Here is a 23,019-nt window from a genome sequence, read left to right on the forward strand (position 1 = left end):
GCAGAAGTTTAACAGAGGTCCAAATTTGTATTTAATAAATACAAAGTGTTGTTGAAAGAAATCAAAGAAGACCTAAATAAATGGAAAGACATTCTATGTTCATAGATTGGAAGATTTAACATTATTAAGATGGCAATACTCCCCAAATAGATGTACAGATCAACTCAGTCTTTATCAGAATTCCAGCTAGCTTTTTTGTAAAAATCAACAAGCTGATCCTAAAATTCATATGGGAATATAAGGGATCCAGAATAGCTAAAACAAAGTTGGAGGACTCATACTTACTGATTTACTTACTGCAAAGCTACAGGAATCAAGACAGTGTAGTACTCACATAAGATAAACATATCAATCAGTTAAATAGAACTGAGAATCCAGACCTTAAAACCCTTACATTTATGATTTTTGACAAGGGTGCCAAGACTATTCAATGGGAGAAAGATACTCTCTCTTTGCTTGGGCAACTGGATAGCCACATGCAAAAGAATGAGTTCATATTCCTTCCTTATAGTATCCCCCCAAATTAACTCAAAATGGATACAGACCTAAATGTAAGAGCTAAACCTATAAAACTATTAGATGAAAACACAGCAGTAAATATTTATGACTTTGGGTTGGGCAAAGTCTTCTTACAGCTGACACTAAAGTACAAGTGACAAAGGAAAAAAAGAGATAAATTGGACTTCATCAAAATTAAAAAATTTCATGCTGCAAGTGATACCATCAAGAGGGTAAAAAGACAACACACAGACTGTGAGAAAATATTTGCACATCATACGTCTAATAAGGGACTTGTATCCAGAATATATGAACTCTTACAACTCAATCATAAAAAGATAACTCAATTTAAAATGGACAAAAGGGACTTCCCTGGTGGCACAGTGGTTAAGAATCTGCCTGCCAATGCAGGGGACATGGGTTCGATCCCTGGTCTGGGAAGATCCCACATGCCACAGAGCAACTAAACCCATGTGCCACAACTACTGAGCCTGTGCACCACAACTACTGAAGCCCATGCACCTGGAGCCCGTGCTCTGCAACAAGAGAAACCACCTCAATGAGAAGCCCGCACACTGCAACAAAGAGTAGCCCCTGCTCGCTGCAACTAGAGAAAGCCCACATGCAGCAACAAAGACCCAATGCAGCCAAAAATAAATTTAAAAATAAAAATTTCTTTAAAATGGGCAAAAGATTTGAAAGATATTTCTCCAAAAATGATACACAAATGGCAACTGACTACATCAAAGGATACTAAAAATCTTTAGCTGTAATGGAAATGCAAATCAAAACCACAATGAGATACCATTGCATACCCAGTAGGATGGCTGTAGTAAAATCACAGATAATAGCAAGTGCTGACAAGGATGTTAAGAAATTGGGACCTTAATATATTGATAGTAGGGATATGAAATGTTGTAGCCACTTTGGAAAACAGTTTGGCAGTTCCTCAAAAGAGTAATCATAGAGTTACTATATTACCCAGCAATTCCACGCCTACCTAAACACTCAAGAGAAAGAAAAACTTGTACACAAATGTTCAGAGTAGCATTATTCATAATAGTCAACAGTAGAAACAATCCAAATGTCCATCAACTGATGAATGGATAAATAAAATGATATACTCATACAACAGAATATTATTTAACAACAAAAAGGAAGATAATTTTTTGACATGTGCTGTAACATGGATGGAACCTTGAAAACTTTATGTTAAATGAAAGAAGTGACTCACAAAAGACCACATATCGTATAGTTCTACTTATATGAATGACCAGGATAGGGAAACCGATTGAGACAGAAAGCAGATGCAGGTTGCCTAGGGCTGGGGCAGTTGGGGTGGGTTGAGATGGGGGATGGGGATTGACTGTAAATGAATACAAGGTCTCATTTGGGAACAATGAAAATGTTCTAAAATAGATTGTGTTGATGTTTGCACAACTCTATGACTATACTATAAACCATTGAATTGAACACTTCAAAGGAATGAATTATATTGCATGTGAATTATATATCAAACAGCTTTTATGTATAAGGTAGATGGATCAGGATAAGACTGTCTCAATTCTACCAATTTGGAGAACATTAGGCGCAGTTCATGAAACCAAACATTTTCTCGGAAAAGCTGAACTTTGGGTTAGGAAGGGACATTAAAAACAATGAAAAGGAGATTCCAACTAGCTTAAATAGCCAGGGAAGAGGATCACCTTAGCAGAAGTATGGGGAATTAAGAATTAAGATGCTTAAATGGCTGATAAGGGTGAGGGAGAGAAATCTAAAGTGGGTGCGAATGTTTGCAAAATAAGCTCCGCAAGGCTGTTAAATTTGGGTGGCAGGAAAGAAGAGAAATGAACCCTTTGCATTGGAGAAAGTGTACTGAGCTTGGAAGGAGAAACTGAGAAGAGAGGAGGTGAGCTTTTCTGTTTGTCCATTGTTGCGTTTCTTCTAGGGCCGTTTATTTCCCAACTTGCTTCTAGATTGGTGTTGCCATCTCTGTGGTCTCTTCAAAGAGATTTGGCCACTCTGGAAGGGGGTACTCCGAGAAAGTTCCTGGGGAGTCTGGTTGACACAATGGTCATAAATACACTTGAGAAACTGGGTTTCATCAGCAACACTCTGAGCACCCGGGTACAGACTCTGGATGGATATTGTGCAAATGTTTGGCAGAAATACGGACTTTCCTTACTTTTAGGCATATCTGTGGCTTTTTGATACTGTAAACAACTGACACAGCCACAGAGGAGTAGTGTATCTGAAATTGTTTATACAAAAGAATTCCATCTGTCAGTCTGTTTACAGTTCACATGTGAATGGGCAAAACCTTCACAATAACCCGGCAAAAAAAAAAAAAAAAAAAAAAAAAATCTGGGATTTGTTGCAAATAATGGTTTCAACAGGGCGTATTGAGAGTGTTCTTCTTCCACTAAAAGAGGTTTGCTTAGAAATTATGCTCCCTGATGACTTTATGGTAATTCAGTGTCCTTTAAAATGAAAGATGTGGACACTGGGGCTTGCATTTGGGTTTCTGTATGTCAGGTTGTGCAATGCTCTCCAGAGCTGGGCAAGGGAATTGGACCAGAAAAGTGTTTTCCCTGAGGCAAGGTCAGATGCTGACCTGAAAGCATAGAAAAATCTTCACCATAAAAGACATTATGAGTCCCTGGTGTAAGGCAGTCCTGCTTAGTTTGTCCTTTAATCCTTCTTTCTGTTCCTCTTTGAGTAACATTTTATTAAGCATTTGCAGCTCTTAACCCCTGTTGCCAGACCACTTCATTTGGTTCATCCCTGTAGACATCGCCAGAGAGGCAGGCGCAGAGAAAACACTAAAATAGCAACAGAAGTGTTTGTGTTGTGACTTGCTAATGGTGTCCAGATTTTTGTTTTGAAGAACTGTTCTTTTAAACTGCTCTATAGTTGCTGAATGTGGAATATCATGATTTAAAACTTCACTGGGTATGGACTTTCAAAAATGAGGCCATTCAGTGAATGAGGTAAAAAGGTTTCAGTTTAAAAATTTTGTTTGAAAGGATGAATTAATAATCATAGTCATAGTTCAAAATTCTAATCATTTGACCACAGGAAAAAAAAGATCATCAAAGAAATAATCGTGCCTGGAAAATGAAACATGGGTGCAGACCTGCCCTCAAATCACCTTCAGAATTACTTATCTGTACATATCATATCATATGTTTTTTTTTCTTTTGGCTTTCCTATGAAATCTCTACAAAGACTTGAAAAACCTCCCTCAGTGATGTTTCTGAGAACCTTAGTACCTCTACCATCAGGGCATTTTTCCTAGTATATAATCTAATACCCATGTACTGCTTATTTGTCTTATATTCTTTTACTTCCTCTTTGTTAATAGAAAATTATTTTTTAAAAGTTATTTAATTGATATTGGTTCAAATCTTCCTTTCTCACTGAATTGCAATCTTGGTAGATCATAAATCCTTAACTTTACAACATCACTGACATACAAGAGATTTAGTCACGTAAACCATATTTGGGTTAATGAGTATTTTTCCTGGAAATATCCTTCGAATTGACTGGATATTTAGCATGTCAAAATATCTTTATCTTCCTCTCATTCCCCTTTCTGTTTCCTTTCTTCTTCCCCTTTTATTTCCTTCTTTCCACCACTTCTTCCCATTCTTCTTCCGTTTCTTCCCTTTACAATTATACATTGAGGGCCTGCCGTGTGATGGGCACTAGGAATTCAAAGACAAACCCAACCAAAGCTACTGTCCAGTGGTTCCTAGTCTGATGCACTAGGCATTCAAGAATATCAGTGATTAAAACAGCCTAAGTGCATCCACAAGACAGATGGCAGGAGCACCTAATTCAACCAGGAGGGTCAGGGGAAGCGTCTAAGAAGTGGTGACATTTGAAGTGAGACTTATAGGAAGAATAAAAGTTGGGCAGGCAGATACGGTTGGGAATAAAGTTCCTTGCAAAAAGCATAACACCTTCCAAAGCCCTGAAGCAAGAAACGTGGTGGTTTTCCTCTTTCCTCTTCCCTTCCTTCCTTCCTTTCTTCTTCTTCCCTCCCCCTTCTTTTCTTCCTTTCTTCTATTATCTATCTATCTATCTATCTATCTATCTATCTATCTATCTATCTATCTATCTATCTATCTTAGTCTGCTAGGGCTGCCATAATGAAATACCACAGACTGAGTGGCTTAAACAACGGAAATTTATTTTCTCACAGTTCTGGAGTCTGGAAGTCGAAGAACAAGGTGCCAGCAAGTTTAGTTTCTCCTGAGGCCTCTCCCCTTGGCCTTCTCACTGTGGCCTCACATGGTCTTTTCTCTATGTGCCTACACCCCTGGTGTCTCCTCCTCTTATAAGGACACCAGTCCTATTGGGTTAGGGCCCCACCCTCATGACCTCATATAACCATAATTACGTCTTTAAAGGCCCTACTTCCAAATGTAGTCACATTGGGGCTTAGGACTTCAACATATGAATTTTGGGGAACACAATTCAGTTCATAACATTATCTCTCTATCCTAAACTTCAAAGCGTGCCTGCTAGTTGGCATGAAATGAAAGATGATTTTAGTCAATGTAAAAGTAACCATTACCATACTGCCAAGCTCTGGGTTTAGCAAAAAGTATTGATTCTATGAAATAAAAGTCTCGATTGTAAGAAGCCTTAAAGATATCTAATTCATCCCCTTCATTTTGCAGAAGAAAAAATTGAGACCCAGAGGACTGAGGTGACTTACCCAAGATCATACAGTTTGTTTATGGAAGAACTAGGATCAAAACTTGGGTCTATCAATCACAGCTAAGGCTGAGTTTACAGACTGAGAACAGCCTTTAGTTTTGTAAAATATGCCTTACTTCTATCCACAATCCAGAGCCTTTCAAGGTATATTCTGAGTTTTTGTGAGTCACTATCATCAGAATAATGGAAAAGAGGCTAAGCAGAGTAGAAGAAAGGGAAAAAAGAGAGAAGAAAAGGAAATACGTATTCAACTAGGAAGAAAAAAAAAATAATCTGGCTTCCTTGATTGGCTAAAACTGAGGTCATTATCTTCTTTCCTAAGGGTTCCTCCCCCAGCACTTATTACTTACTTGCCATGCAGTAATTTAGGAACCATCTATGTCTCCTCTCTCTCCCTTTCTCTCACTGAGAAACTCTAGCCCATCACTCCATCACAAATCCTGCCAATTTTGCCTCCTAAAATTGTTCTAAATCTCTACTCTCCAGCCAATCCTATTACCACTTCTAAATTCAGGTTTTCACCCTCCTTCACATGGCTTCTACTAACCATCCCGCAATTGTTCTTGTCTCAATCTTGTTCTTCTTTAATCCATTCTTCAGTCTTTGCATAAAACCTCTCATTGCCTATAGCAGAGTTTCCCAATCTTTTCTGACGTATTTTCCCTTTTAAAACTATACAATCTCTTGATCCTTCTTGGAGGTTTTTTTTTTTTTAATGATTTTATGATGTGTGTGGTATACAATAAAGGAGCTATTTTAGGTAAATCAAATCTTATTTTAGTTTATTTTATTATTAATTTTATTTTGATTCCAGTCTCAATAATATTCATAAATATAGACCCTATTTCACAAGTGATGCATACAATTTAATTTTCTTTCAGTAAATGATGTAGTAAAAAGTATAGTGTAAGACAAATACACTGAAAATATCATTGTACTTGGAATGAAGACAAACATACAGGAAAATGTAAGTTAAAATTTAATTGTTTAATGGCATAAGAGATAGACAAAAATGCTTTTACTATCTGATGTTTGTAATTCTTGCCTTTGGTGCTTAAGTCGTTTGATTTTATGATTTTTCTATTTTCTTTCTAAATCTAAATCTGGGAGAAGTTTTGAGGTTGCCATTTGCAAGTGTTTCTGCACCAATAATACCTTTCAAATGTGGATAGTCTTTACTGCCAGTAAATGAAAGCTAAATCAGGTAGTAATTGTCACTAAAATTTTTTGTAACTTTGAAGTACCAGGGATTTCTTCACATATATAAAAATTTGATGAAACGAATGCCCTTTGTGAAACTGATGAAGATAAATTGAGTTTAATTTGCAGAATTATTATTTTTATTCTCATTATTGTTATAATTTTAACATCAGCATTCCTTATGCTTTCTAACTTTAACTGAAGATCAATTATGAGTATATGAATTATTCATATATACATTCATATTCATATATTTGTATGAATTATGAATATATGATTAACCAAATGAGAAATAGTAAGAAGTTAAGACCCCCCCATAGTGTCTGAAATATAAGAATAATAATGGCTAATATATTTTAGAGCTTTCATGGAACAGCTTAATTCTTGCTCACAATAACCTCAAAAGAAGGTGACTACTGGCATTTCACAAACAAAAAAACAGAGGTTCAGAGAAGTTAGGTAACTTGCCTGAAATCACACAGCTAATAAGTGATGGAGCTCTTCTGTTCCCAATTTGATTCTAGAGCCCACACTATTAACCATGTTGTTTTATTACCATCTGCTGAGTAAGTCCTAAGCAGGCTCACTGGATGTATACTTGGAGGTTCTTGATGGGCTCTGTTTAAAAGGGAAAAAAATCGTTTCTTTTTTCTGATTGAAAACAAAAACGAAATTGGGGGAGAACCTTACTACCATGAACATCAATTCATTCCTTGTACATCCTTGTGGTAGCTCCTCTTCGGGGCTCTGCTCATGCTGTGTGTTCTGCCTGGTGTGCCCTCCTTTCGTCTCTTGGCTTGGTTAACTGATTCATTCTTTAACCCATTTCAGGCAGTCTCCTCCAGGGAGGCTTTCCGCCTCCTTCCTCTTCCTCTCTCACCTGGGTGAGGGGGCTCTAACTTTCTCTGTGCTCTGTAGCATCCTTTCCCTACCTGGGGTGGGTTTTCTGTGGTCAGCTGGCCCCACCACCACCACTTCTGTCTCAGGCTGGAAATTTATTTACTAGAATCACTTCCCCTGTACAGCTCCAGATTTGAACCTTGCCAATGAGAGGAACTCATATGAGATTTGGGTGTGGAAGTGAAGTGGAGATCACTGTTCCCAGCGAGGTGTGGGGTCAGTCACGGCAGCTTCCCAGCCCTCTCCCTGAGCTCCCACTCTGTGCTTGTGTGGGCTTCACACACCTCTCTGCAGGCTTCCCCTCTGCAGACTCCTGGAAAGCTCGGTTCCCCCATCCACACACAGGTGCTCAGCTTGCCATCTTCAAGTGAAGCTTTCCTGGTGTCTGATCTCTCAGCTCTTCCAACAGGCCTGTTTGTCCCCTAATTTTATATTAAATCTTTTATATAGAGAGAGTGGCTGGCTTCTGTTTCCTGACCAAACCTAGACTGATATGTGATCTTCATCATTCTTGCTATCCCATTGGGTTGTAACCATCTGTAATCGTGCATGACTATCTCCCCAACCAGACACAGGTGATCTAAAGGCTGGATGGACTTTGAATACCAAATACCTGGCATGGTATATAGTAGATCCTCAGTAAATATTTGATTGATGAAGATACTTGGCTTCAAGAAACCTCAATTACCTTAGGGAGCAGAAGGTCCATATTTGGGGGTCTCCAGTGGATTAAGTCTTGCCAGTGGCTGCCACTTGCAGGCATAAGGGGCAAATGAAGGGGGAGAGAAAATAAGAGAGGGAAAAGAAAGGGCACAGGAGAGGCAAGTCAGAGGAAAGAAATGAGGGAGGTGAAGAGAGGGGAACAGAAGAGGAAGCAGAAAGGCTTGGGTGGCCGCGTTTCCCCTGTTATTGGCTCTGGACTGGGCAGTTGTTCACCCTAGAGCTGGAATATCTCACCTGGAGTGGCTCTGCTGTCTTCTCCACAGTTCTGTCCCAGAAGAAGAACTTGACTTTCCACCTTCCAGATTTCTGCCAATGCCATTAGCCAAGCCATACAAAAGCCTCTAAATATTGAGGTTAGCGGAGCCCTGGGGTACCACAGTGCCCCTTGGGGACAGCCAGGAGCAAAGCCCTGCAGGGATGCCTATTAGGTTGGAAGACACCCATTCAGGTATCCTCAAAGGGGTAGGAGCAGACAGAGCGCTAAGGCAAAGTTTTATAAAGGATAGAATCCATTTCTACATTAAAAAAAATCTCAGGCTAATAAATTCAAATAGGTTTATTTTTTTCCCCTTGTTTAGTAATAAGGAACATTTTTCTTTGGGAGGTTAGAATGTTTTTAGCCAAAAATATTAGAGGATTTTTCAGGGTGCATTTTGTGAAGCTATTATCTATTATCAAATTTAAAATTTTTGTGACCAAATTCTCACTACAGAAAAAGATGGTTTTAGGTGAACTGTGTTTTTTTAAATAATTTAATCATGTGTGAAGACTTCTTGATGCTTAGCTGTCATGCTCTCCACTCATGATGAAAGAGAACCAGAAAATGGCTTTTTTGTTTGTTTTGCACAATACACACAGCTTCTAGCCTCCTTCAAAGAAAAAGCTGCTTCCCACCATCTTTTGCTCCTTTTTCCAAGGGGAATATTGTACCAAAATATCAACTACCAAACAGAGAACAAGTTGAAATCTTCAAAAAGATCGGGATACATTTGAATTTAAATTTAATAAGTGGTTTGCAGCCATGTAGATTACTTAACAATTTTCTTTATTATTATTTTTTAATAGACCTTTATTGGAGTATAATTGCTCACAAAAATGTGTTAGCTTTCTGTTGTACAACAAAGTGAATCAGCCATATGTATACATATATCCCCATATCCGTTCCCTCTTGAGCCTCCTTCCCACCCTCCCTATCCACCCCTCTAGGTCATTGCAAAGCACTGAGCTGATCTCCCTGTGCTATGCTGCTGCTTCCCACTAGCTAACTATTTTACATTTGGTAGTGTATATATGTCCATGCTACTCTCACTTCGCCCCAGCTTCCCCCTCCCCTGCCCCATGTCCTCAAGTCCATTCTTTATGTGTACGTCTTTATTCCTGCCCTGCCACTAGTTTCATCACTACCATTTTTCTTTTTTTAGATTCCATGTATATGTGTTAGCATATGGTATTTGCTTTTCTCTTTCTGACTTACTTCACTCTGTATGACAGACTCTTGGTCCATCCACCTCACTACAAATAACTCAATTTCGTCTCTTTTTATGGCTGAGTAATATTCCACTGTATATATGTGCCACATCTTCTTTATCCATTCATCTGTCGATGGACATTTAGGTTGCTTCCATGTCCTGGCTATTGTAAATAGTGCTGTAATGAACATTGTGGTACATGACTCTTTTTGAATTATGGTTTTCTCAGTGTATATGCCCAGTAGTGGGATAGCTGGGTCATATGTTAGTTCTATTTTTAGTTTTTTAAGGAACCTCCATACTGTTCTCCATAGTGGCTGTAGCAATGTACATTCCCACCAACAGTGCAAGAGGGTTCCCTTTTCTCCACACCCTCTCCAGTATTTACTGTTTGTAGATTTTTTGATAATGGCCATTCTGACAGGTGTGGGGTGATACCTCACTGTAGTTCTGATTTGCATTTCTCTAATGATAAGAGATGTTGAACATCCTTCATGTGTTTGTTGGCAATCTGTGTATCTTCTTTGGAGAAATGTCTATTTAGGTCTTCTTGCCCATTTTCGGATTGGGTTGTTTTGTTATTTTGATATTGAGCTGCATGAGCTGCTTGTATATTTTTGAGATTAATCCTTTGTCCGTTGTTTCTTTTGCAAATATTTTCTCCCATTCTAAGGGTTGTCTTTTCATCTTGTTTATGGTTTCCTTTGCTGTGTAAAAGCTTTTAAGTTCCATTAGGTCCCATTTGTTTATTTTTGTTTTTATTTCCATTTCTCTAGGAGGTGGGTCAAAAAGGATCTTGCTTTGATTTATGTCATAGAGTGTTCTGCCTATGTTTTCCACTAAGGGTTTTATAGTGTCTGGCCTTACATTTAGGTCTTTAATCCATTTGGAGTTTATTTTCATATATGGTGTTAGGGAGTGTTCTAATTTCATTCTTTTACATATAACTATCCAGTTTTCCCAGCACCACTTATTGAAGAGGCTGTCTTTTTTCCATTGTATGTTCTTGCCTCCTTTGTCATAAATTAGTTCACCATATGCTCATGGGTTTATCTCTGGGCTTTCTATCCTATATCATTGATCTATATTTTTGTTTTTGTGCCAGTACCATACTGCCTGATTACTGTAGCTTTGTAGTATAGTTTGAAGTCAGGGAGCCTGATTCCTCCAGCTCCATTTTCTTTCTCAAGATTGCTTTGGCTATTGAGGTCTTTTGTGTTTCCATACAAATTGTAAAATTTTTTGTTATAATTCTGTGAAGAATGCCATTGGTAGTTTGATAGGGATTTGCACTGAATCTGTAGATTGCTTTGGGTAGTATAGTCATTTTCACAATATTGATTCTTCCAATCCAAGAACATGGTATATTTCTCCATCTGTTTATGTCATCTTTGATTTCTTTCACCAGTATTTTATAGTTTTCTGAGTACAAGTCTTTCGCCTCCTTAAGTAGGTTTATTCCCAGGTATTTTATTCTTTTTGTTGTGATGGTAAATGGGATTGTTTCCTTAATTTCTCTTTCTGAGTTGTCATCATTAGTGTATAGGAATGCCAGAGATTTCTGTGCATTAATTTTGTATCCTGCACCCTCACCAAATTCATTGATTAGTTCTGGTAGTTTTCTGGTGGCATCTTGAGGATTTTCTATGTATAGTATCATGTCATCTGCAAACAGTGACAGTTTTACTTCTTCTTTTCCAATTTGTATTCCTTTTATTTCTTTTTCTTCTCTGATTGCCATGGCTAGAACTTCCAAAACTATGTTGAATGATAGTGGCGAGAGTGGGCAACATTGTCTTGTTCCTGATCTTAGAGGAAATGCTTTCAGTTTTTCACCGTTGAGAATGATGTTTGCTGTGGGTTTGTCATATATGGCCTTTATTATGTTGAGGTAGGTTCCCTCTATGCCCATTTTCTGGAGAGTTTTTATCATAAATAGGTGTTGAATTTTGTCAAAAGCTTTTCCTGCATCTATTGAGATGATCATATGGTTTTTATTCCTTAATTTGTTAATATGGTGTATCACATTGATTGATTTGCATATATTGAAGAATCCTTGCATCCCTGGGATAAATCCCACTTGATCATGGTGTATGATCCTTTTAATATGTTGTTGGATTCTGTTTGCTAGTATTTTGTTGAGGATTTTTGCATCTATGTTCATCAGTGATATTGGTCTATAATTTTCTTTTTTTGTGATATCTTTGTCTGGTTTTGGTATCAGGATGATGGTGGCTTCATAGAATGAATTTGGGAGTGTTCTTCCCTCTGCAGTTTTTTGGAAGAGTTTGAGAAGGATTGGTGTTAGCTCTTTTCTAAATGTTTGATAGACTTCTCCTGCAAAGCCATCAGGTCCTGGACTTTTGTTTGTTGGAAGATTTTTAATCACAGTTTCAATTTCATTACTTGTGATAGTCTCGTTTATATTTTCTAATTCTTCCTGGTTCAGTCTTGGAAAATTGTACCTTTCCAAGAATTTGTCCATTTCTTCGTGGTTGTCCATTTTATTGGCATATAGTTGTTTGTAGTAGTCTCTTATAATCCTTTGTATTTCTGTAGTGTCACTTGTGATTTCTCCTTTTTCTTTTCTAATTTTATTGATTTGCATCCTCTTCCATTTTTTCTTGATGAGTCTAGCTAAGGATTTATCAGTTTTGTTTATCTTCTTAAAGAACCAGTTTTTAGTTTTATTGATCTTTGTTATTGTTTTCTTCGTTTCTATTGCATTTATTTCTGCTCTGATCTGTACGATTTCTTTCCTTCTACTGACTTTGTGTTTTCTTTGTTCTTCTTTCTCTAGTTGCTTTAGGTGTAGGGTTAGATTGTTTATTTGAGGTTTTTCTTGTTTCTTGAGGTGAGATTGAATTGCTATAAACTTCCCTCTTAGAACTGCTTTTGCTGCATCCCATAGGTTTTGGGTCATTGTGTTTTCATTGTCATTTGTTTTTATGTATTTTTTAATTTCTACTTTGATTTTTTTTCAGTGATCTCTTGGTTATTTAGTAGCACACTGATTAGCTTCCATGTATTTGTGGTTTTTACATTTTTTTCCCTGTAATTGATTTCCAATCTCAGGGTGTTGTGGTCAGAAAAGATGCTTGATACGATTTTGACACACATTAATTAAACTAACAAAAATTAAATTCAAGGAAAAAATATTAAAAGCAACAACAGAAAAACAAAAAATAAGTTGCAAAAAAATCCCCATAAGGTTATCAGCTGATTTTTCAGCAGAAACTCAGTAGGCCAGAAGGAAGTGGCAGGATATACTTAAAGTGATGAAAGAGAAAAACCTACAACCAAGATTACTCTAGCCAACAAGGATCTCATTCAGATTCGAGGGAGAAATCAAAAGCTTTTCAGATGAGCAAAAGCTAAGAGAATTCAGCACCACCAAACCAGCTTTACAACAAATGCTAAAGAAACTTCTCTAGGCAGGAAACATAAGAGAAGAAAAAGACCCACAAAAACAAACCCAAAACAATTAAGAAAATGTTAATAGGATCATACATATCGATAATCACCTTGAATATAAATGAATTAAATGCTCCAACCAAAAACAGAGACTGGCTGAATGGATACAAAAACAAGACCCATATATATGCTGTCTACAAGAGACCCACTTCAGGCCTAGGGACACATACAGACTGAAAGTGAAGGGATGGAAAAAGATATTCCATGCAAATGGAAATCAAAGAAAGCTGGAGTAGCAATACTCGTATTAGATAAAATAGACTTTAAAATAAAGACTGTTGCAAGAGATAAGGAAGGACACTACATAACGCTCAAGGGATCAATCCAAGAAGAAGATATAACAATTATAAATGTTTATGCACCCAACATAGGAGCACTTCAGTACATAAGGCAAATGCTAACAACCATGAAAGGGGAAATCAACAGTATCACAATAATAGTGGGGGACTTTAACACCCCACTTACACCAATGGACAAGTCATCTAAACAGAAAATAAATAAGGAAACACAAGCTTTAAATGACACAATAGACCAGATAGATTTAATTCATATTTATAGAACATTCCACCTGAAAGTGGCAGAATACACTTTCTTCTCAAGTGCACACGGAACATTCTCCAGGATAGATCACATCTTGGGTCACAAATCAAACCTCGGAAAATTTAAGAAAACAATTTTCTTTAAGTTCAAGGAGTCGGTGATGCTCCAACTTTCCCCACCGACCCATTAGAACATAGTATCTTTAGTCACAGTCTTTCACTAAAGTTGCTTTCACGTAAAAGACAGTAAAATTACTTCAAAATACCAAACTTACTTACAATTTTTATGAAGTACCCTGGAGAGTTTAAGAAATTATTTGCAAAAATTTATCTGTATATATCATTCTCATATTCTTTTAAGAAACTGTATGCTTAATTCTTTACATTAAAATAATTCCCAAGTAGCACCAAACAGTGGAAATCAATAGGAAAAGTAAAGGCATTAAAGAAGTGACTTGGGAGTGAGGAAAAATGTGTGTTTGGGGGTGGGTTGGGAAGGTGGGGTGGAGGGGGTGAGGGACTGAGTAAATGGAATGCTTTTCTTTTTATTTTATTTAAAACTTGCCCTCTGCCTGGCCTTCTGACACGTTCACAAATACAAATTCAACATTAAAAGTAAATCAAGCAGTTAAAAAAAAAACAAAAAAACAGTCCCATTGAGAAGACGACAGGGCTGCCCATTAGGGAGGGCCAGAAGAAGATCCTGGGTTGTGTGTTTCAGGCTTCCCCTTCCTTAGGAGGTGAACCTGGGCAGGGAGCCTGCAAACACACGTGGGCTGGGGACATCCTTGTCTAAGGCCTAATAGGAAGGGAGGTGTGGCCGCAGGAACAAGTTTCAAGAGACTAGAGCTCTCTGGGGTGAGTGGTGAGCCCTCAGGGATGGATGATGGTCTTGGAGGGGATGACAGGACGGTGGGGAGGGGGGCAGGGGGCAGGGGGTGGTTGTGGTGGGATGAGAGGAGGACGGACAAGGTGAGCTTTGCAGTGCTCAGCGTGAGCTGTCAGTCCTTCCGCTACAGGCATCTGTGCTCCTGGGCCTCCTCTCTCCCTGCCATCCATCCCAGGAGCCTGGGCAGCGGCTTCCCCTCCTCCTGGCGAAGACCCTCCCTAGCACACTCATCAGAAAAACACAGCCGGGGCGCATTACATCAGCACAGGGTGGAGCCTGGAGAACAAAACTGCCCCTCACTGCTTTGAGTGGGAATGATTCAACTCCATTCAGGAATGGGTCAAGGGGGAAAATCCACGGCTCAAACCTCATAATTTTTGCCTCTTGTTTACAAAGAGTTTGAAATGTGAGTGAGGTAGTGAGCCAGAGCTATTACCATCTTTTGCTTTAAAGGTGCCCCTTCTGAGGATGTCTTTGATATTCCTTTGGAGTACTTTTTGCCTTTCTATACTCATCTTTAAAAAAAGAAAAAAAAAAAAAAAGCTGCTTTAGTTTTTAATAGTCCTTGTCATGATGCTAAGGGCCAGACTCCAGCTGTTCTTCCCAAACCTCTGGGAGAGGCCTGGTTACATCTCGTTCTCGTAAATCTTGACTCCAGTTCTAGCAAGTCTTTAAGCCTGACCCTGACATGCCCAGGCAATGGATGATTAGAAACAGGAGAGGTGGAAAAGTCCACTGCCAAGTTGTGTCCACTTAAAAAATACATCATCTGGCAACAGCCATTTCAACATGTGGAGCGAAGTGGCACATGTCTGTCTGTACGAAGCAGTGCAAGTTTACAGACGTACAATTTTACTTTTCTATTTTTATATGACTTTCCTGAGAAGACCAAAGTCAAGGCAAGTCTGCCGATTTGCTGACAACATCTGGGCCCACGGAGAGAGGCCTTTGTTATTTGTAAAAGTGTATTTACCTGTGGTGCTTTGTGACAGAGATATAATTTAATAGATATGAAATAAATTACTTATCAATATATATTTATCAGCATATGTCTACTAGTATCAGTTAGTATAACTTATTAATAATAAATGTTTATTGGTATTAGTTACTCAATATTTACTAAAGTTAAAAATGTAATTAATAATTGAATGTTCACCAAAATCTTTGAGTGGGGCCACACGACTCTTTCTGGTCAAAGCACTTTGAGTGAAATGATGTGTCAGTTCCTGGCTGAGGTGGTTAAAAGCTCTTACTTAACCCTTCAGCTTTCTCTTCTTCCCCTACTTCAACCAAGGGGACTACGTGTTGATGTGGTAGAACCACCTGATAGAAGTTGGTGGCCCTGGATCACCATGGGGGGCAAAGCTGTTATGGAGAGTCTTCAAAACCTAAACGGACTTTGTGTGAGCAAGAAATATATGTTCATGTGTAAGCCATTGAGATATCTAGTTTTGTTTGCTACTGCAGCATAACCTAGCCTATCCTAGCTAATACTTCCTTCACCATCATCTTTCTGAAAAAGAAGAAAAGCTGTGAAAAGGGGAGGAATTAAGCAAAGTACACAGTTGTAGAGGTCGTATCTTCAGATCATCAAATACCTACCTGACCAGAGGAGTTAGTGAAGGAACACCGGGGAAGAGGCCATGAGGAGAAGGTGACACCATCCCAATGTTTCTTACATAGTGGAAAAGTGTAATAGAAAACATTTCAATGTTTAATATGTAAAGTAATAGAAATTGTTGACAGAGAAATTGGTACAACATTTGTGGGAGGTAATGTGGCAACATATAGGAATAATTAAATTTGTGCAGATCATTTGGCTCAGCAGTGTCAGTTCCAGAAATTGATCCTTCAGAAATAGTTGGAATAAGTGTGAAAATATATGTGTTTAAGAATGATTACTGCAAAATTAGTGGGAAATTATAAGCAGCCTAACTATCCAATAATAGGGAATTTTTCAAATATCTAATTACTACATTTCTACCTTAGAATACTATCCAGCTTTAACAACAAGGAGACAGATTTATATATACAAACACAGAGTGACAGGCACTCTGGTAGGCAGCCTCTGAGCTGGCCCCCAATGATCCCTGCCTCCTGGTATTCATGCCCTGGTTTAATCTCCTCCCCTTGAGTGTAGGTTGAATCCAGTGACTTGCTTCTAATAAATGGATATAGCAAAAGTAATTGGATGACACTTTTGAGATTAGGTTTCCAAAAGACCAGCTTCTGTCTCGTACTCTTTTGCCCTTTTATTTGTGTGTTGTTAGGGAAGTTAGCTGCCATACTGTAAGCTGACCTATTGTGATACTGTGATTTATAATAAGAAATACATATTTGGCCTTCGTTCCCATGCCTGGAACAGAGCTCCTAAAACCTTTGGAGCTTCCTAAATGATGAGAGCCACGAAGGTGTCTTCTGTTATATTAATGAGGGGACTTTTGGAAAGCACCTAGGCATCTTAAGGATGGGAACTGATTTCCAAGGGACCCAGTGATTACAGGATTGGAACTTTCAGTCCCACCCCCTGACTTCCAGGGTAGGGGAGAGGGAGTGGAGGTTGATGCTCTCACCAATGGCCAATGATTTAATCAATCATGACTATGTAATGAAGCCTCCATAAAATTCCTAAAGGACATGGTTTGGAGAGCTTCCAGGTTGGTGAACATGTGGAGATTCGGGGGAGTAGCTCACCAGGAGGGGGCCTGGAAACTCCATGCCCCTTCCCACATCCGTTGCCCTATGTATCTCTTCCATCTGGCTATTCCTGAGCTATATACTTTTATAATAAACCACGAATCTAGGAAGTAAAATATTTCTCTGAGTTTTGTGAGCCACTCTAGCAAATTAATCAAACCCAAGAAGGGGGTCATTGGAAGCTACAACCTATATCTGATGGGTCAGAAGCATGGGTGACAGACAACCTGGACTGGCGATTGGCATCTGAAGTAGAGGCAGTCTTTTGGGTCTGAGCCCTTAACCTGTGGAATCTGGGGCTACCTCTGGGTTGATGGTGTCAAAATTGAGTTGACCTGCTGGTGTCAAAGAATGGCTTGGCTTGGGGAAAAAACCCACACACTGGAAGTGGGTGCTGAACCTTACCTGTGGAGAGGTTCCCATGTCTATGTCTGTACCTGGCATATAACAGACCTTTAAAAGACCTGTGTTGAATATTTAAAAGACCTGAGTTGTATTCAGGTATTCAGCAAATATGCACTGAATACCCATATGGCAGGCATTGGGCTAGCTCTGTGGAGGCAGTGTTGAGCCGGTGGACACAGTCCTTCCCCTCATAAAGGGTAGAGTGTATTCAAAACTACCCCAGAGAGGCCTACAACTTGGGGGTCAGGTACATAGGCGGGTGCTGTGGATTTGAGCCCTACCACATTAGGGTGACTGCAGAGGAGCTGGGACTGGAAAGGGGACTTTTGCCTCCGTCTTCTGACAAACATGGCAGCTGGGGAAGTGGTCTCAACGCGCACACCAAACCCTGGGTTAGAGCCAGGTAGGAATTTTTAAATTAACATTACTATTTTCCTCCCATCTCATGTTATTTATTGTTAACATTAGCCAGGCACATGGCAATAAAAACTCAAAAGTATAGAAATGTATAAAATGAAAGGTTAAAGCCACCCCATTCCTGATACCTGTCCCATTCCAGTGGTAACCTATTTGCCATTTATGTTTTGAAGCCTTGTTCCTCTGTTTCATGTTTCATCAGTTTTAAGTGGTAATTGCCCTGTATGAAAGCTGAGGGATTTAAATCACATAATCTTCCCCCTATCCCTGTTCTTCTTTCCCCATTTCTGACTTACTACATTTTTGCGTGTTCTTTTGGTTAAAAAATAATAAAGGGTAGAGTCTAGAGAGGGAGGCCAACATCAAGAGAGCAGTCTGTGGGAGGATCCTGAGGTGAGGATGGTCTTGGAGTGTTTGGGAGAAGGAGTCATGGCTGAAGCAGAGCGAAGGAGGGGGAGATGGTGAGAGCTGAGGCTGCACAGGTGGGCGGGGGCCGCCTGAAGATTCTTGATTCTCTCCTAAAGGCCGTGTGAAGCCGCCGGAAGGGCTTCACATAATAATAACCATCTTATTTTGAAAAGTTTATTTGCTTTGAAAAGATTATTCTGACTGCCCTGTGGAGAAGAGGTTGACACTGGGCCATGAACGAAGGTAGGATGGCTGGTTCCAAGGTGATGGAATTGGTCCATGTGAGAGAGGCGGCCGGGGAAAGGAGGGAGCGGCCAGTTGGGTGTATGGCGTGGTCATGACAAAGTTGGTGGCAGATAGGGTGTGAGGGTTTGGGGGGAGGGAAGTGTCAGAATGACCCTTACATTCCTGTCCTTATGGTGTCGTTTACTGAGCCAGGAACATTGGAGAAGTGGCTGCCATATGAAGATAGATGAGAAGCTCACTTTGAGATGCCTGGGAAATATTCAAGAAGAGTTGCCAACTAGGCAGTTAGATTGTGGGTCTGGAGTGCAAAGAACAAGGTCTGGGTGGAGATAGCAATTTGGGAATGATTAGCGTACAGGTGGTTTTTAAGTCCATGGGGGAGAATGAAGTGAGAAGTCAGGGCTTAGGGCTGGGGATAGTGCGTGGAAATATACTGAGCACGAGGTCCGGGACAGAGGAAGCACTCGATAAATCTGTTATTATTATATCTTATAAAAATGATTGTTGTTGCTGCTGCTATTTTTGTTATTAGTGGAGATAGAGATGAAAAGCCGGAGGGCGTGGTGTCATGGAAGCCAAGAGGAGAAGCCGTGTGGAGGAGCGGGTGGCCAGGGTCAAGACCCAGCCATGTTGATTTAGAAGTGCTTCACTGCCCACAGAGGGATGGACCCGCGGGCTCTAACTTTCCCTGGGTTCTCAGGGCACAGCATTCTTCCTGATTCACTTACTGCTGTTACCTAAACCACCAGCAGTCCTTTGCTATTTAGACCTGGTCTGGGCGACTCCCAGGGTGCTCCTGGCCATCTGGGCACATTCTCATCTCTACCCAAACCAACAGAGTGAAGAATCTCTACAGTTCAGCGGAGATATTTGTTCGCATTTTGTTCAGGTTAGGGTAGGACCTAGACACAGACATACTAGGGTTACTTACACTGACAGTGTGGTTGGAGGGACTCAGAGAGACCTCCCACCTTGCCTCTGATTCTCCTCCGACTGGGGGAAGGGAGGAGGTGGGACAAAGTCTGTGAGGACCTGGAGAAGGAGCTGGTGATGCTGAACTCATTCCAGCGAGACCTCCTGCAGAAGGGCTGAGACAACTGAGAAGTGTAATCCAAGACCCTGGAAACTGTGTGTGTGTGTGTGTGTGTGTGTGTGTGTGTGTGTGTGTGTGTGTGTGTGTCCGGATGCTTGCGTAAGTATGATGAAGGAGCAAAGGACAGTCGTGGCATGGGAAGACCGTGGAAGGAGGAGGAAGAGTGACTACTTAACTTTCCTTAGAGGTTGCTCAATCCTGGGCAAATCCCCTTTGCAAGTTGGATGAATGAGCCAAGATATCTAAAGTTCAGGCCTGCCCCAGCTCTGAGGGAGGAGCGCCACCTGACCACAGGGTCTTATCACAGTCTGCTTCCCTGGCCCAAAGTGAGACTGGGACTTCTTGGATCCTGTATATTGTACAGGTGGCCTCATTTTAAGAAAATCTAATAAATAAAAAATTAAATTCTTGAATCAATTCCCTGAATTGGAATCTGATGGAGGGCAGAGGTCGTGTCTTATATTTCTTCCACATCCTTCACCCATTAAGCCCTCCATAAATACACATTGTTTCTCCACTAAATCATTCATCTCAGGGCTCTTGGAAATAATGAGCTCCCAAGCACTCGAAAGATACATTTCTATTTTCAAAGATTTCCTGGCAACTCTTTATGGGTGTATCTATTCTTTAGTCAAAAATACATCTGTAGACAATTTTAGTCCAAGTGCACATATAACCAGACAGAATCAAATTCATGCATTCATAATGACTTATCATGGCATTGCTCAGTTGGGCAATTTTATTTTAATAGGCAAATATGTACTTTATAATCAATAATAATTCTATTCCTAGGTGCATAGGAGGAAAAAGGAGCATAAGACATACTGCTTATAGGAAACTGGTTAATTTTTCCAGGCAAATGGTTATAACCTTTTAAAAGTTTTCTTGGTTTTTATTTTTTTATTTTTAATTTTTGGCCATGCCTCGTGGCATGCGAAATCTTAGTTCCCTGACCAGGGATTGAACCCGTGCCCCCTGCCGTGGAAGCTCAGAGTCTTAACCACTGGAACGCCAGGGAAGTTCTCTTGGCTTTTAGAAGAGCAAGTTTCTGGGACCCCAGGACCTGCTCAGAAGAGAAAATGAATCTGCTGAATTCAGAGAACTTGCATTAATTCCAGGTGGCCAGATTCTTCTCCGTCCTCGTCCTCTGTTCCAGTAGAGCAGAGGTGACTCATCTGGTGGCAGTGGTCCTCAGCCTCTGGTCGGGGCGGGGGAGCCTGGGGCCAGCTGTGGGCTGTGCTGACTCGCTTGCCTCCGATCCTGATGTACACACACCACCGCAGCAGCCCTGCACGGCCCGCGGGAGCCTTCCTACTCCAAGTCTTAAAAGGGTGAGAGCTTTCACCTCTAGAGGACTCTTTACTTGGTGCAATTAACCAAAAGTTGAGGCCCTTTTTCCAAAAATCTCTGCATATTTATTTTTTATTCTTTTGGAAGGGTAGATTTTAATGTCTGCTACTGTTGGGCTTATGGTTAGGTTCACAGACACAACCTCCCTTTTGGCATTTCTGTTGAATTCCAAGGAGCTGAGATGGTTCAGAGCAGGGTGGTGGGGGAGGAGAGCTGGGGGATCCTGTCCTATAAAGAGCTGGATTTTTCTTGCTCTTCGGTTTTCTAACTCCTCTTGGTGTATGTCTCCTTGTGCCATTGCTGTAGTACATTACGACCACAAATATGCCTCTCCCCGATGCAGTGCTGTGTAGCATGTTCCCAGAGAGATGACTTGTTTGAAGTGAATACATTCACTCCTTGAGCCATGCTGAGAACAGACTTTTATGCACTTATACCTGTGTGGCCACCCAGGCTGTGAGCCTCTTGGAACTTTGGGGCTCGTCGTAATTCAAGGAAACCACTTTTATGCATAAATGAGAAATACATCCCTGGTTCGTGCATCACTGAGCGCTGGGCCATGAGGAAATGGCAGCCACAACTCACAGAAGGAAGAAGAAAACCACAGCTTTGCCTGCAAAATTGGCTGCTTGAAGCAAAGTGTGCTAGCACTTTGGACAGGTTATATGCTCAAATTTGCTAAATCATTTATAGGAATCTCTTTTAAAAACAGAAATCTTTCCTTAAACATCTGTGTTCTGAATTAAACACACCGCTATTTAAACTTCTTTAGTTTTTATTATTATGGTGAAGTGCAGGTGCAAGTATGGAAAAGCAAACGTTTGAGAAAAGCTATGGTTTTTATAGAGAGGCAGAGCTCAGTTTGCAATCATCTGATGCTTTGCAATGGGTGAGCAAAGAGCTTAGAGAATTGCATTCTCTTTAGGACAATGAGATCGCAAAATAGTCCATTATTTTGACTTGTTAACATAGGTAATGGAAAATGATGTCACCAATTCTCTTTAGGCACAAAGGTGTCACAGAAGTCGTTTGTCATGGACTGTTACTCTGGAGTGTGAATGGGAGCTGGCTGCAGCTGGCCAGGAAGAAGGTCTTGAAATCCAGCTAAAGATAGAGAATTGGCCCAGGTCTGGGCAGGTGAGGAGTCAAGTCCAGAGAAGGCTACCAAGGCAAAAGGAGCAGGTGGATTATAGGAAGTAGGAATACAGATGTTGGAGATTTGAATGCTGGTCCCTGGGTGGAGGTCAAGTTTTCTTTGCTTGCTTTTATGCTTCTCGTTGGGTGTGGATAGACCTGAGTTTACAGGTTCTAATTCCTGGCTGAAAGCAGATGAGAGATCTGTGGGCGACGACAAAGATGACGGCCACAACAGTGATGACAGCAGGCACTTACCCGATGATTACTATGCTCACTGTTCTAAACATTTTATGTATTTTAACTCATTAATTCTCACAGGGAGTCTATGACATAGATGCTAGTGTCATTCCCATTTTACAGGTGTGGACCAAGAGATAGAGTTTACATAACTTGCCTAAGCATAATAAATGACAGAGCCAGGATTTGAACCTAGGCAGTCCGTCCCCAGAGTGTGAGGCCATACTCATGACTCGATTTCTTAACATATACTGTCCAATGCAATTTGGCTAGCCTGTTAAATACTTTTTCTGAGGAACCTACTATGTAAGTCAACTTGGAAGCATAATGCTTCAAAAATACCTGTGTTCTTTCAGCAAATATCTCTGGCAGCTGGGAAAATATGAAAATAGTTAGCCTCTATGATTTGATGTATAAATTGTTTCCATTCTTATTTGCCTCAGGAATGTCCTTTGAATACTTCTTTTGCACTCCCCTTAAGCACACACTGTGGCTGAGCAGTGGAAAGAGATCTCTGGGAATCTCTTCAGACATTTGATTCTAACGTACTTAGCTCTTAAGAGCTGACAGTGGGTGACCATTAGAATAACTTATCACTTTCTGAGCACT

The 23,019-nt window shown here is 40.2% G+C and overlaps 1 long non-coding RNA gene across 1 annotated transcript; it reads left to right on the forward strand.

The window, feature by feature from the left end:
- The first annotated feature begins 520 nt into the window (after positions 1–520).
- On the forward strand, positions 521–22,509 carry LOC118889984. Its single transcript, XR_005018653.1, has 3 exons — positions 521–593; positions 9,002–9,008; positions 22,496–22,509. It is a non-coding gene; the product is annotated as an uncharacterized LOC118889984 (long non-coding RNA).
- Positions 22,510–23,019: the final 510 nt, after the last annotated feature.

This window comes from Balaenoptera musculus, chromosome 2, assembly GCF_009873245.2.
Source record: "Balaenoptera musculus isolate JJ_BM4_2016_0621 chromosome 2, mBalMus1.pri.v3, whole genome shotgun sequence".
Lineage (NCBI taxonomy): Eukaryota > Metazoa > Chordata > Mammalia > Artiodactyla > Balaenopteridae > Balaenoptera > Balaenoptera musculus.